Source organism: Cervus canadensis, chromosome 17 (assembly GCF_019320065.1).
Source record: "Cervus canadensis isolate Bull #8, Minnesota chromosome 17, ASM1932006v1, whole genome shotgun sequence".
Taxonomy (NCBI): domain Eukaryota; kingdom Metazoa; phylum Chordata; class Mammalia; order Artiodactyla; family Cervidae; genus Cervus; species Cervus canadensis.
Window position 1 is genome coordinate 6,965,898 of NC_057402.1, and position 12,343 is coordinate 6,978,240.

The 12,343-nt window shown below is 52.8% G+C and overlaps 1 long non-coding RNA gene across 1 annotated transcript; it reads right to left on the bottom strand.

The window, feature by feature from the left end:
* Window positions 1–7,254: 7,254 nt before the first annotated feature.
* On the bottom strand, window positions 7,255–11,449 carry LOC122419585. The gene is made up of 2 exons (XR_006262930.1): window positions 11,356–11,449; window positions 7,255–7,585 (listed from the first exon to the last, which is right to left on the bottom strand). It is a non-coding gene; the product is annotated as an uncharacterized LOC122419585 (long non-coding RNA).
* Window positions 11,450–12,343: the final 894 nt, after the last annotated feature.

The window sequence follows — 12,343 nt, forward strand, 5'->3', positions numbered from 1 at the left end:
TTAAAATGTGATACAAATTTACCTTTATATCCATATTTCAGACACCCACTCCAAAACTGAGAAAAATTGGTTGTTTTAAAATTCTATCAGTCTTATATGGGGGGGGATCTCATTGAAGTATAAACTTGGGTTTCCCTTATCATTATGAAGCTGAGCATCTCCTATGCTGGTGCCATTTGTAAGTCTGTGAATTGCACATCTGCTTGGCAGTCACTTGAAAGTACACACCAAAGACCAGCCTCAGGTCCGGGACAGCAGCCCTTCTCTTGGAGGAAACACACAGGGTTTCTGCTGCTCTTGAGTTCCCTGGTTCAACCAATGGATCCCACTCAGGAGATTCAGTGACACCCCACCCCCCCATCTTGGAGAGGAGTTGAAATCCATGCATTCATTATCCAGTGAAAGTGAAAAGGGAAGTCGCTCAGTTGTGTCGGACTCTTTGTGACCCCATGGACTGTAGCCCACCAGGCTCCTCCGTCCATGGGATTTTCCAGGCAGGAACACTGGAGTGGGCTGCCATTTCCTTCTCCAGGGGATCTTCCCAACCCAGGGATCGAACCTGGGTCTCCTGCGTTGCAGACAGACGCTTTACCGTCTGAGCCACCAGAGAAGCCCATTATCCAGTGGATTGGCTAATTTAAACACCTCAGGGGACTATCCTGGTTGTCCAGTGGATAAGAATCTGCCTGCCAGTGCAGGGGATGTGGGTCCAATCCCTGGTCCAGGAAGATCCCAGAAATCGCAGAGCCACGAAGCCCCTGCATCACAACTACCGAGCCTGAGCCCTGGAGCCCGGGCTCCCCCACAGGAGGAGGAACCGCAGTGAGAGAGTCCGTGCACCAGAGCCGGAGAGGGGCCCCCGCTCGCTGCAGCTAGAGAAAAGCCACACCCGGCAACTGAGACCCGGCACGGCCAAAACAAACACACGCTTTCTTAAAATTCAAAAAGAGAGACATCTCTGGAATAGCATATCTATTTTTAAAAAACACACATGAGGGGGTCTTACACTTTAAAAGCTTGGCCAAAACAAAGGAGACCATGACAGCTAAGAGGCAAGTGACCCAATGGGACAACCACAGAATAAATCCAAATGATTATTAAATATCTACCATCTTTTAAAGTCTTTATTGAATTTGTTATAATATTGCTTCTGTTTTACGTTTTGGTTTTTTGGCCAAGAGGCACGTGGGATCTGAGCTCCTCAACCAGGGATTGAACCCACATCCCCCTCACTGGAAGGCAGAGGCTTCCGCTGGACCCCCGGGGAGGTCCAATATCTACCACTGCAAAAGGTCCAAGACTCCAGCATTTTTAGAGATGAGTTCCACTTACCCCTCAAAAGTCATGGAATTCCCTCATCATTAAAATACTTTCAATCTATAGAAAATGTGGAAAACTCCAAAATTCATATTTTAGAAGTCAGTGTTGCACTAATGCTAGAATCCTCTTAGAATAGTAAAGGAAAGAAAATAATGAGAAGTTGCATTTACAAATACTGATATAAAGAATTGCAAAGGAAATGTTGGCATCTTGAATACAATCCAATGTAATAAGAAAATAAAACATTATCAAGCAGAAGTTATTAAAAATGTAAGAACAGGTTAGCTTTAGGTAATTTATCAATAATTTATTACATCAACAAGCAAAGGAGAAAATTGCAAATTTTTCATCCAGGGATACCCAAAGTCATTCATATAACTGAATACCTGTTCTTTTTTCTAAAGTCTGTGTGATAAGAAGAAAAGTACCTGAATATGATTTAAAAAAAAAAGCTACCTTAAAACAACAGCAGGGAACTTCTCTAGTGCTTCAGTGGTTGAGTCCGTCTTGCAATGCGGAGTGTGCATCGCACCCTGATCGAGAAGCTAAGATCCCACAAGCCGCAGCTAAGCCCGTGCACCGCCACGAAGAATCGGAGTGCCACAACCAAGACCCAACACAACCTAAGTGATCAATCAACCAGTTTTTAGAAACAGTGTGTATAAAAAAGCAACAGCAAAAATCTGCACCCATTCAAATCAGAAACAAGACAGGAAGTTGCACTCTCACACCTATTACAATCTGCTTGGCAACTCTACCCAATTAAACAAGTCAAAGAAAAGAATGAGCTATGTATCTATGGAAACAGACAGAATTATATTTATTGGAGAATATGACTATATGGGGCTTCCCAGGTGGCACTAGTGGTAAAGAACCCCCCTCCCAATGCAGGAGACCTAAAAGACCCGGGTTCCATCCCTGGGTGAAGAAGATCCCTGGGAGGAGGGCATGGCAACCCACCCCAGTATTCTTGCCTGGAGAATCCCGTGGACAGACAGAAGCCTGGCAGGCTACAGTCCATGGGGTCGCAAAAGAGTCAGACATGACTGAAGCAGCTTAGCATGCACGCACACGTAACTGTATGCCTACAGCGCTCCAGATACCCTGCTAAGAAAACGCTAGGATTTACAGGAGGATTCTGTGAGAGGAATGGACGGACGTGAGACAAACACACAAAACTCAACAGCCGCCATCGTCTAAACCAGAAGCTGGGGTCCGCTTCCCCGGGAAACAGACGCTGAAGACTCTGAAATCCACACGCGGCAGCACCCGTGAAGAGGTGAGGCGGCAGAACCCGGCAGAGGGGCTGGGATGCAGCTGCAAGGAGGCCTTAGCCAGTCCCACGGGAGGCTCTGAGCGCCGGCGGACATGTCCCAAGCCGAGGCCACGGGATGTGGCCGTGGCGGGCACGAATTCTCTCTGCTGAGGCAGCTTCCTGAGGCAGACGGCAATTTCTAGAGAGAGTCACGCTTGTGGCCCCTGAGCAGGTCCGCCTGTCCTGAAGCAGGTGTGCGCCCCAGACCATGGCATGCGCCGTAGTCCACACCCTGAGCAGCCCCGACCCACAGACAGCACAGCGACCCTGGGCTTCTTGAAAGCTCTACCTGCTGCGGAGCTTTCCCTTCTCTCTCCGCCAGGCCCAGACTCACAGGCAGAGCGCGTCTGGCCCACACACCCTCCTCTCCTGAGTTTTTCCAGGTAGATGCCAATGGAACCCCGCCCCTGCAGCTCACCTGTGACTTTCACCACGACCCCTCGATTGAAGTGAGCTACTTCCGTGTTCAGGCGGACTGCCGCTGGAGGGCACGACCTTGTGAGGCAGCCCGTGCGGGGCAGGCCTGGCCGTGTGGTCAGCTGAGGCCCCGTGTCAGGCCTTCTGTCTCCACCAGGGCCAGTGGCTGGTCTGGAGCTATTGCATAAATGGTGGTCCCTTCTGCCTTGCTGCAAAACCTGAGGGTCTGCACTGGTGATCCTGCTGGGCTTATAAACTCCGCATAGCATCCGTTCCCACATAAATACCTCTAACTCCATAGGCACAAGACCGGCCCGTTAGTATGGCCCGAGCACTGGGCTGCCCACATCCCAGCTTCGAATTTCTGTAGGATCTCTCCTGCTCCGGGAACAGCCAAAGCCTCAGCCTTCCTTCCACAGGACTCAGTAAATGAGTTGGAGCAGGGCCCCCACATGTGAGCTTCACGCCCAAAGAGGCCTCTGAGCCTGGTCCTTCCTCCTCCTCAGCGGCGGCAGGCGCTGGGCCGGGCGGTCTGCTCTGGCATCACAGAGGGCGCCCTGGCATGCCGTAGACCACGGGACCCTACACGCACGCCAGAGCGGCGGGCCCTAAGTCCTGCATGGCTCCGGCGTCTCCCCAAGGCCTCGCACGCCCGCCCCTGCCAGCTCCTTCCATCGGATGATCACGGTCACGGGGGACCTCGGGAGAGTGTGAAGTCTGTCCAGATGGTTCAGGCCCTTCGGCGATGCAATGACAGAAGACAGGAGAGTTAATGCAGCCCTGGGGCAAGACTGTAGTGAGCCCTGTGTTTCCTCCCACACAAATGCAAGCTGTCGCCTCAGGTAGAAAGGAGCGTATCGGCCACACGAGTGGCCGGGTGCCCGGTGCTGTGGGCCCATTACTCTGCTCCAGCAGAGACGCCACATCCAGGCGGGGCCGTGGTTCAGATTTCTATGTGGTTGCGTTTGCACAAGTCCACTGTCATCCTCCGTGGGCCCGGGGGCTCAAGAGAACGGTGGGAGCCGGGACTCCTGAGTGTTTGTCCCAGGAGGCTCCCTGGGAAGCAGACTCTGGGGGTCGGGGAAGGGCTCGGGGACCCACGGGGGGAAGGTCAGGACAGACCAGGATGGGGCTGAGCTCCCAGGCTGGCCTCAGCTGCCCCTGGGGCCCAGGGCCTCCCCTGTCCACCAGTACTGACCAGTCCTGGGGAGCTGCTGTCCCGGGCGGAGGTGACCCCTCGCCAGGCGCAGGGAGAGGGTAGTGCTCAGGGAAGCCGGTGGACTGAGCCCAGCTTCTGAAGCAGCTCCCCCAGGGGGCTCGGGCGCCGCCGCGGGGCAGGCCTGCCGAGGTCGAGAACCCCGCCTCCTTGAAGCCAAGCCCTGGGTCTGGTCCCCCACTGTTTCCGCCCTCATCATGGACTCTCACACTGGCCTTCAACCGGACCGCAGGTGGCTCAGCTGCCAGGCAGCCTTCTCCAGCAGCGGCACCAGCTGTCTGATCCCGCGGCGTTGTGATTGTGTTGCTGCCACCAGGTGCCAGCGTGGGGCGCAACAACCACGGCACCCCCCACCCCGGGGTCACACCCCGGGCGCCGGGGCCGCAGCGTCCCCAGCATGACTTCGCCACCAGCATCAGCGCCAAGGTCGCCGGTCCCACCTCCATGCTGTGTCTGCAACTGACTCCAGGGACCACACGGGAAACAGACTCGGGGCTTTGTGCTTTGTGGAGCAGGGGAGGGGCCTCCTGGAAAAGAGCTGTGAGGGACCAGGGGCAGCAGGACGAGACCTGAAGTCGCTCAGCAACTCAGAGGCAACGAGAGCCAGCTGACCCCACCATAGCAGCCCCCCAGAAGGGTCCCAAACTGGAGCTGGGACTGGACCTTTCACCCCCAGACTGGCCGGTCACTGGACATGGACACCCCCCCAGGAGGCACTGCAGGAGCTTGCCCCCCAACTTCAGCTGCCCCCAGAGTGGCCTGCAGGGAGGTGGCTGGTGGTCACAAGCAGGTGAGGGAGCGGACACCTCGGTCCTGCGGGGCCTCCGTGTGGCCCATCCCAGGACCCCGGGAACCAGCCGACCACTGGGAATGGAACCCCGGCCACAAAGTCCCTGACCACGAGGAGACTGGAGGGGGCACGTGGCCGAGACGAAGGGACATCCACGCCGCTGAAGGACAGAAAGCGAGGCTGGTGGCCCAGAGGGAAATACCACGCTTCTGGGTGACCATCTCCCCGCCACTGAAGGCCAGTCCTTCCCAGAGAAACCTGCAGGGGTGTTGCCACTCCAACCCAATTCCTAGTTTTTTACTTTAAAGTTTAGTTATAAAGAACGGATTTTCCGTGATTGTCAGAACGTATGCAAAGTGTTAAGTATTGCCATGAAGCAGGTATAGAACAACACAGGGCAACGGGCCAGAGGGGCCAGACACAGTTCAAGTGCACGGGAAGCTGGCAGAGGAAAAAGTGGCCCATCCGTCTGGAGGGGGCGGCGCTCACTGCACAGAGATGTTGGCACAGCCGATCAGACGTGTGAAGGAAAGTACGCGTAACCCTAGCCTCATCCCAACACAAAAATAAGCTCAGTATGTTTTAAAGGACCAGAATGCAAAGCAAAACAAGAAACATCCAATAAGAAAAAAATGTAAGACTGTTTGCATAATTCCAGGAAAGGGTGACACTTTCAGCCAAGACAGAAGTCCAGTAACAAAAAAAAGAGAACATTCAACCATTATACAAACGTTAAATCCTCTATGGCAAAGTAAAACACATAGCAATTTAAAAATACTACATTGTGTGTATGTGTGTGTGTGTGTATGTGTGTGTCTGTGTGTGTCTGTGTGTATGTGTGTGTGTCTGTGTGTGTCTGTGTGTGTGTCTGTGTGTGTATCTGTGTGTATGTGTGTGTCTGTGTGTATGTGTGTGTGTCTGTCTGTCTGTGTATGTGTGTCTGTGTGTGTCTGTGTGTATGTGTGTGTCTGTGTGTGTATCTGTGTGTCTGTGTGTGTCTGTGTGTATGTGTATGTGTGTATGTGTGTGTATGTGTGTCTGTGTGTATGTGTGTCTGTGTGTCTGTGTGTGTCTGTGTATCTGTGTGTATGTGTGTGTCTGTGTACCTGTGTCTGTGTCTGTGTGTGTGTGTCTGTGTGTATGTGTGTCTCTGTATGTGTGTGTATCTGTGTGTATGTGTGTGTATATCTGTGTGTGTGTCTGTGTGTCTGTGTCTGTGTGTGTCTGTGTGTGTATGTGTGTGTGTGTATGTGTGTCTGTGTGTGTATGTGTGTGTGTCTGTGTGTGTGTATCTGTGTGTATGTGTGTGTGTCTGTGTGTCTGTGTGTGTCTGTGTGTGTCTGTGTGTGTCTGTGTCTGTGTATCTGTGTGTGTGTCTGTGTCTGTGTGTGTCTGTGTCTGTGTATCTGTGTGTATCTGTGTGTGTGTCTGTGTGTGTGTGTGTCTGTGTGTATGTGTGTGTGTGTGTGTGTGTCTGTGTGTATCTCTGTGTGTGTCTGTGTGTGTGTGTCTGTGTGTGTTTCTGTATGTGTGTGTCTGTGTGTGTGTGTATCTGTGTGTGTGTGTCTGTGTGTGTCTGTGTGTGTGTCTGTGTGTGTGTGTGTGTCTGTGTGTGTCTGTGTGTGTCTGTGTGTATCTGTGTGTGTGTGTCTGTGTATGTGTGTGTGTCTGTGTGTGTGTCTGTGTGTGTCTGTGTGTGTGTCTGTGTGTGTGTCTGTGTGTATCTGTGTGTCTGCGTGTCTGTGTGTGTGTGGATGTGTGTCTGTGTGTGTCTGTGTCTGTGTGTGTGTGTCTGTGTGTGTGTGTCTGTGTGTGTCTGTGTCTGTGTGTGTCTGTGTGAATGTGTGTGTGTTAGTCGCCCCAGTCGTGTCTGACTCTTTGTGACCCCGTGGACTGTAGCCCACCAGGCTCCTCTGTCCATGGGATTCTCCAGGCCACAATACTGGAGTGGGTTGCTATTTCCTTCTCCAGGGGATCTTTCCGATCCAGGGATCGAACCCAGGTCTCCTGCATCGCAAGCATTCTTTACCATCTGAGCCGCAAGGAAGCCTATTACATGAGTATACTACATATTACATAGAGAAATGTTACATTTGTGTGTTTAAAATACACGAGAACTGAGTCTGAAGACAAACACCGGGGCCTGTAGCTTGCACAGCTGTCTCTCCATTTGCAACAGAAAACACGCACAGCCCATGTAATCCGAAGGTTTAATTCCCCGCCTGTGCAAAGAGCTCCCGCAGACTGAGGAGATAAAGGATAAACAGAGGGTTCATGCAAGTGGAAACACAAGCCTGGATATGGAAAGCTGCCTGCACTCTCGGGCAGCGATGAGACGCAAATTAAAACGGAAATCACTCCGAAGCAAAAGGTCCGTAGTGGGGGCGGGGGGCGGGTGTGTCCAGGCTGGGAAGCGGGGTTCCGGCTGCGGAGGGAGACCGGCTGGGTCTGGGGCTGGGGCACATCTGAGAAGCTCTGTCTGCTCCGTCCTCCGCACCCCCCACCCCGCCGCCGCCGGATCTTCCTCCTGTAAGGACATATGTCCATGAATGTTTATCACAACGCTCTGTGCCTCCCAAACGCAGAAACAAGCAGAATGTTTACTAACGAGGGCCAGGCTGAATACACGCCTGTGCCTCCTCGATGGAAAAATACACACACGAGACGGAAGGAGCCAGGGCTCCGGGCTTCGGCGGGAAGGATGAACCAGCACAGAGCGAAATCCGAAAAGCAAATTGCAAAGTAACGTGTGCGGTGCTGTGCGTTCTGCACGTGCGGAGTCTGGCTGTTTATCTGACGCACAGGTGAGACGGGTGCGCCCGGAGCAGGAGGCGGCAGGCCAGCCCGCCGTCGCCTCGGGGGGCGCGGAGCCTGCTGGCGGCCCAGGCCCACATCCGTCCGTCCCCTCTGGCCCACGGGTACCTGATGCCGCTGGGGTCTGAAGGAGCACTGTGTGACTTCACGGCAGTCACCCCAGAGTCAGATGCGGAGGCTGCTTTCGGGGCCTGAGGGCGGCTGGCAGCTCCCCCAGCGTCCTCGAGGCAGGGCTGTGTCCGCAGAGCGGAGTGGAGGAGCAGCGCTAGGCCTCCTCCTGGCCTCCTCCCAGGCCTGTGGCCAATCGGCTGCAAACCTTGCCTCTCTGAACCTTTGCTTCTTCATCTACAGGTTGGGCTAATATCTCCCCACCGCAGGCCAGGCGTGTGCGGGGACAGGGCCACGACCCAGGGCTGTTCTCAGGAGGACATCCATGAGCTCTTCTCCATGGACCGTGCCTGGGCACCTGCTCCATACTGGCCCCGAGTCAAGCACCGGCTCCCCGTCCCGGGCCCCAGACCTGGAGGATGGGGACCAACTTCTGACTCTGTAATGCAGATACCGCAGCTCCCCAGGGCATCACCTCGCTGACCAGAGGAAGAGGCTGACCCGAGGAGGGCCCAGAAGGATCCGGACCTGGGAGGGGCCTGAGGGAGAGAGCCGGGGACACACAGGGGTCAAGGCGCACTGCCAGCTCTTCAGAGTCGGAGAGTCACCGATGGAAGACTCTGGAAGGAACGCCCCCGTCAGGCCTCACCACCTCCTCTGGCCTGGGGGAACAGGGTTGGGGGGGGCTGGTGGCGGGAAGCTGGACACACAGCTGGAGGGGAAGGCCTCCCACCAGGATTCTGGATTTACAGATTCCTTTTTGCTTTGTGTATGTCTCATTGTATTGCAGCTTATGGCTTTCCTGTATTCTTTGTGAGCTTTTCTATTTGCCAATTAGAAATACCCTCCTTTGTCCCTCTTAAATATTTTGCCCTGAATTTTATTTTCCATGATATAAATACTGCATTACTTAAATTTTTTGGTATTTTTGATAGGGTTTTTTTTTTTCAGCCTTTTTTGTTATTTGTTTTAATTCCATTTGAAAGTCCTAATCTTTTAACACATTTACTTAACCCATTGACATTTATTGTGATTTGTGATAGAATAAAGCCTTACTTTATATTTTCTATTTTATTTGTTTTCCCCTTTCTTACCTTATTTTACAGAAAAAAGTTTTTCTTATTCCATTTTTTCCTTAGCTGGCTTTGAAATATTTACATTCTATTTTCAATCTTCTCTTGACTGCCTGTAGACTTAAACTTACCATTTTCTGGCAGTGATCTGGGCTTAGATACCCTCAGAACAAGGCAAGGCTTGCAGTGTAAGTTTATTTCTCTCCATGTCTCACGTCTCCCCCAAGCCTCCCCTGTTGACCCCACAGGGAATTTTAGCTTCAGAGTGTTAACATTTTTACAGGTGATACCTATTGATTTGAACTTCACAATGTGCTACCTTTTTTCTTTTTTTTTTTTTTGCATCTTCATCCTCCCCTGTGAAACGTGAACAGCAGCCCCCTGACCCACAGCCTCACCGTGAGGATCAAATTAGGTCATCTGGGTGCAGCTCTGAGCAGGATTCTAACAGTAAAACAACAACCATCGCCGGCAGCACCTGCCTTCCCTTTCTTCCTGCTGAAACACTTCTCCAGCAGCTCTTTCAGAACGATGGGTGATGGGAGCCAAATGTCTTTCTTCCACATAAACAATGGACTATCCAGGCATTTCCTCCGAGAACAGGGAAGACTTTTCTGTCTTGTCACTTCCAACGTGGAGAAGACAGGTGTCAGTGTCATCCCTGCTCTTTGTCAGTAACATCCCCTGCCTCCTCCTCCTCACCCAACTTGGAAGCCTTTAGGATTTTCTGTGTATCATCACTTTGCACTTGAATGCGTCCAGAAGCAAGTTTGGTGTGTGGGGGGTGGGGGGAGCTGTTTGCACTGATCCTGCTCAGCACCTCGTGGTCTCTTCCGGCGAGCTCAGTTTACCCCCCAGTTGTCTAGAACCCCAGAAGGTGGGTGCCGGGGCGTTCAAACCTGCAGGCCCATCTCAGCTCGTCTTGTGTCCCGACTGTCCCTTCACCTCCATCGTGGTAGAACCTTCAGGTCCCCATCCCAGCCCACTGCCTCCCCGAAGCATCTCCGGGCTTCATGCAACCCAGCCACAGACACATGTTGGCTTGTTCCTAATGACTATTTAAATCCCAGGCCTCTCAGTTTCTCCGACACACCCTCTGTCTCCCTTCTCAGGACTCCAGTCCTGCGTTTCAGATCCTCTCTGCCGGCTCCACTGACTCTGCTGCCTTTTGTTCTCACAAAGGCGCACATCCCTTGGAAACTGGGTGATATGTGACCGTGAGCTCACCTTAGCTGTGGCTTCTCCCCATGAGGCCCCTGATGTTTTGCCTGCCACATCCTTGGGGGTGACAAGGCCCTCTTATGACGAAACCTCAGTCTCTTCTGAACACTCTTTAGAGACAGGCCTTGTCCTTGGCCTGCTGAGTCCAGTTGATCAAGAATCCCCCACCCCTGGGACTTCCCCGGTGGCTAAGACTTCGCACTCCCAATGCAGGGGGCCCAGGTCCCACGCCTGGTCAGGGAACTAGGACCCGGCACAGCCAGACTCAATGGGCATGAATCTGAGCACACTCTGGGAGATGGTGAGGGACAGGGAAGCCTGGCAGGCTGCAGTCCACGGCATTGAAAGAGTTGGACACGCATAGCGACTAAACAACAGCCAAGTAAACAAATAAACAGAATCCCCAACTCCTGACCCCCAGCCGAGCCCCGCCTCTCCCACCTGGGATACGCCCCACGTCCCTCTGGGTCACTTTCCATCCGTCCCCTCACCCTGCCCACCAGACCCTGTGTTTTCAGAGTTGAGCCCAGTCTCTCTCTCCTATTGCAATAGTCTTGAATAAAGTCTTCCTTGCCATATCTAAACGTGTTCGGGGTAATTTTTTTCTCTTTTACAAAAGGAAGGCTAAAGGCTGAGACTTACCTTCAGTCTCTGGTAAGAGTGGAAGGGCAGATCATGCCCAGCTGAGGTGATTGGCTCCAGACCGGGCGTGAGTGCTGCATACCCCTCCCAGAACCACCAGATACCAGGACATGCCCTGTCCCTTTGAACCAAGATCCCACTGTCACTGATCCTAGTTTAGGCAGACCCTTGATCACTGAGCTTGACCCCAGGTCGGGGGGCGGTGGGCAGGGTACAAGAGAAGCCAATCACTGCCCGGTGAGAAAGCCTCGTTACACACAAGCATCCGTGCTACAAGAGATCGAGGAAACGGCTTGCACCGGGGGGTGGCGGGGGGGGGGAGCCTTTATGGAACCGAGGGCCCCGTCCGTGCCCTGAGCAAAGCTTGTTTGATGTCTAGGTTGTCCCACACCCAGGGCTGGCTTTGTCTGCCACCCACAGAGCAGATGTCCCCGCTCACCATTGTGAAAAGGCTGCGGCCACAGACAGAACATGGAAACAGTCTCCAGTTGCAGAACATCTGGGGGTTGGGGGGATGAGACGGCGGCGGCGCAGGAGAGGGTAAAGAGACCAGTGCAGGGAGCACATGTTTGGAGAACTTCCGCCCTTTATTTGGCACTTCCTTTTTTAAAAGAAAATGTTTATAGCCCAGGAAACCAAGAGAAGAGCCAAACATAAAAAACTGCCATGCCCTACGATCAAAGGCCAATTGCAGTGCATCAAATTTGTGCACAGAGGCAAAGAAATTGTTCCTGAAAAAAAAAGTGCAAATTGCTAGTTCGCTGCATGTAAATGAACCGTTAATTGCTTTTTGCAAACAATATTTATGCAAATGGTCTCCCACTCTGCAAGGCTGTGCAGATAATGCCCTCACATCCCCATTTGTCACCAGCCCAGCCGGACCCCCACCGCACACTCTATCTTCTTCCTCCGCAGTCCTGGGACCCTCTCTGCCGCCTTCTTCCTCCTTCCTCCTCAGCACCTCTGCTCCAATATCCTCTTCTCTGAATCCTGACTCCTTCCTTCCATACATGCAGGTCCTGCTCTCACACCTCCTATCCCCAAGTGAAAGTCGAGGAGACTTTCGCCCTGCACGTATGGAAGGAAGTTACGTGGCAAAGGCAGAAAGGAGTGCAACACGGAGACTCCAGGTCCCCTTAGAAAGGCCGAACCAAACTTTCGCTCGCCTCTCACCCTGCACTCAGCACTGCCAACATCTCTCCATCAGCAAAATCAACAGGAAATCTAGGAAACTGGGTAAGTCATGCAGACACGTCACACTACTCCCAGTACGTAAAGACCTTCTGAAAACCAATAAGAGAAGGCCCACAAGTCAGCAGAAAGAAATTTTCAAACAAGATGAATCATTAGAAAATAAAACCCACTGAGTCTTAAACACATGAACGGGATCTTTAAATCACTCGCATAAGAAATGTGCTCTGAAGCTC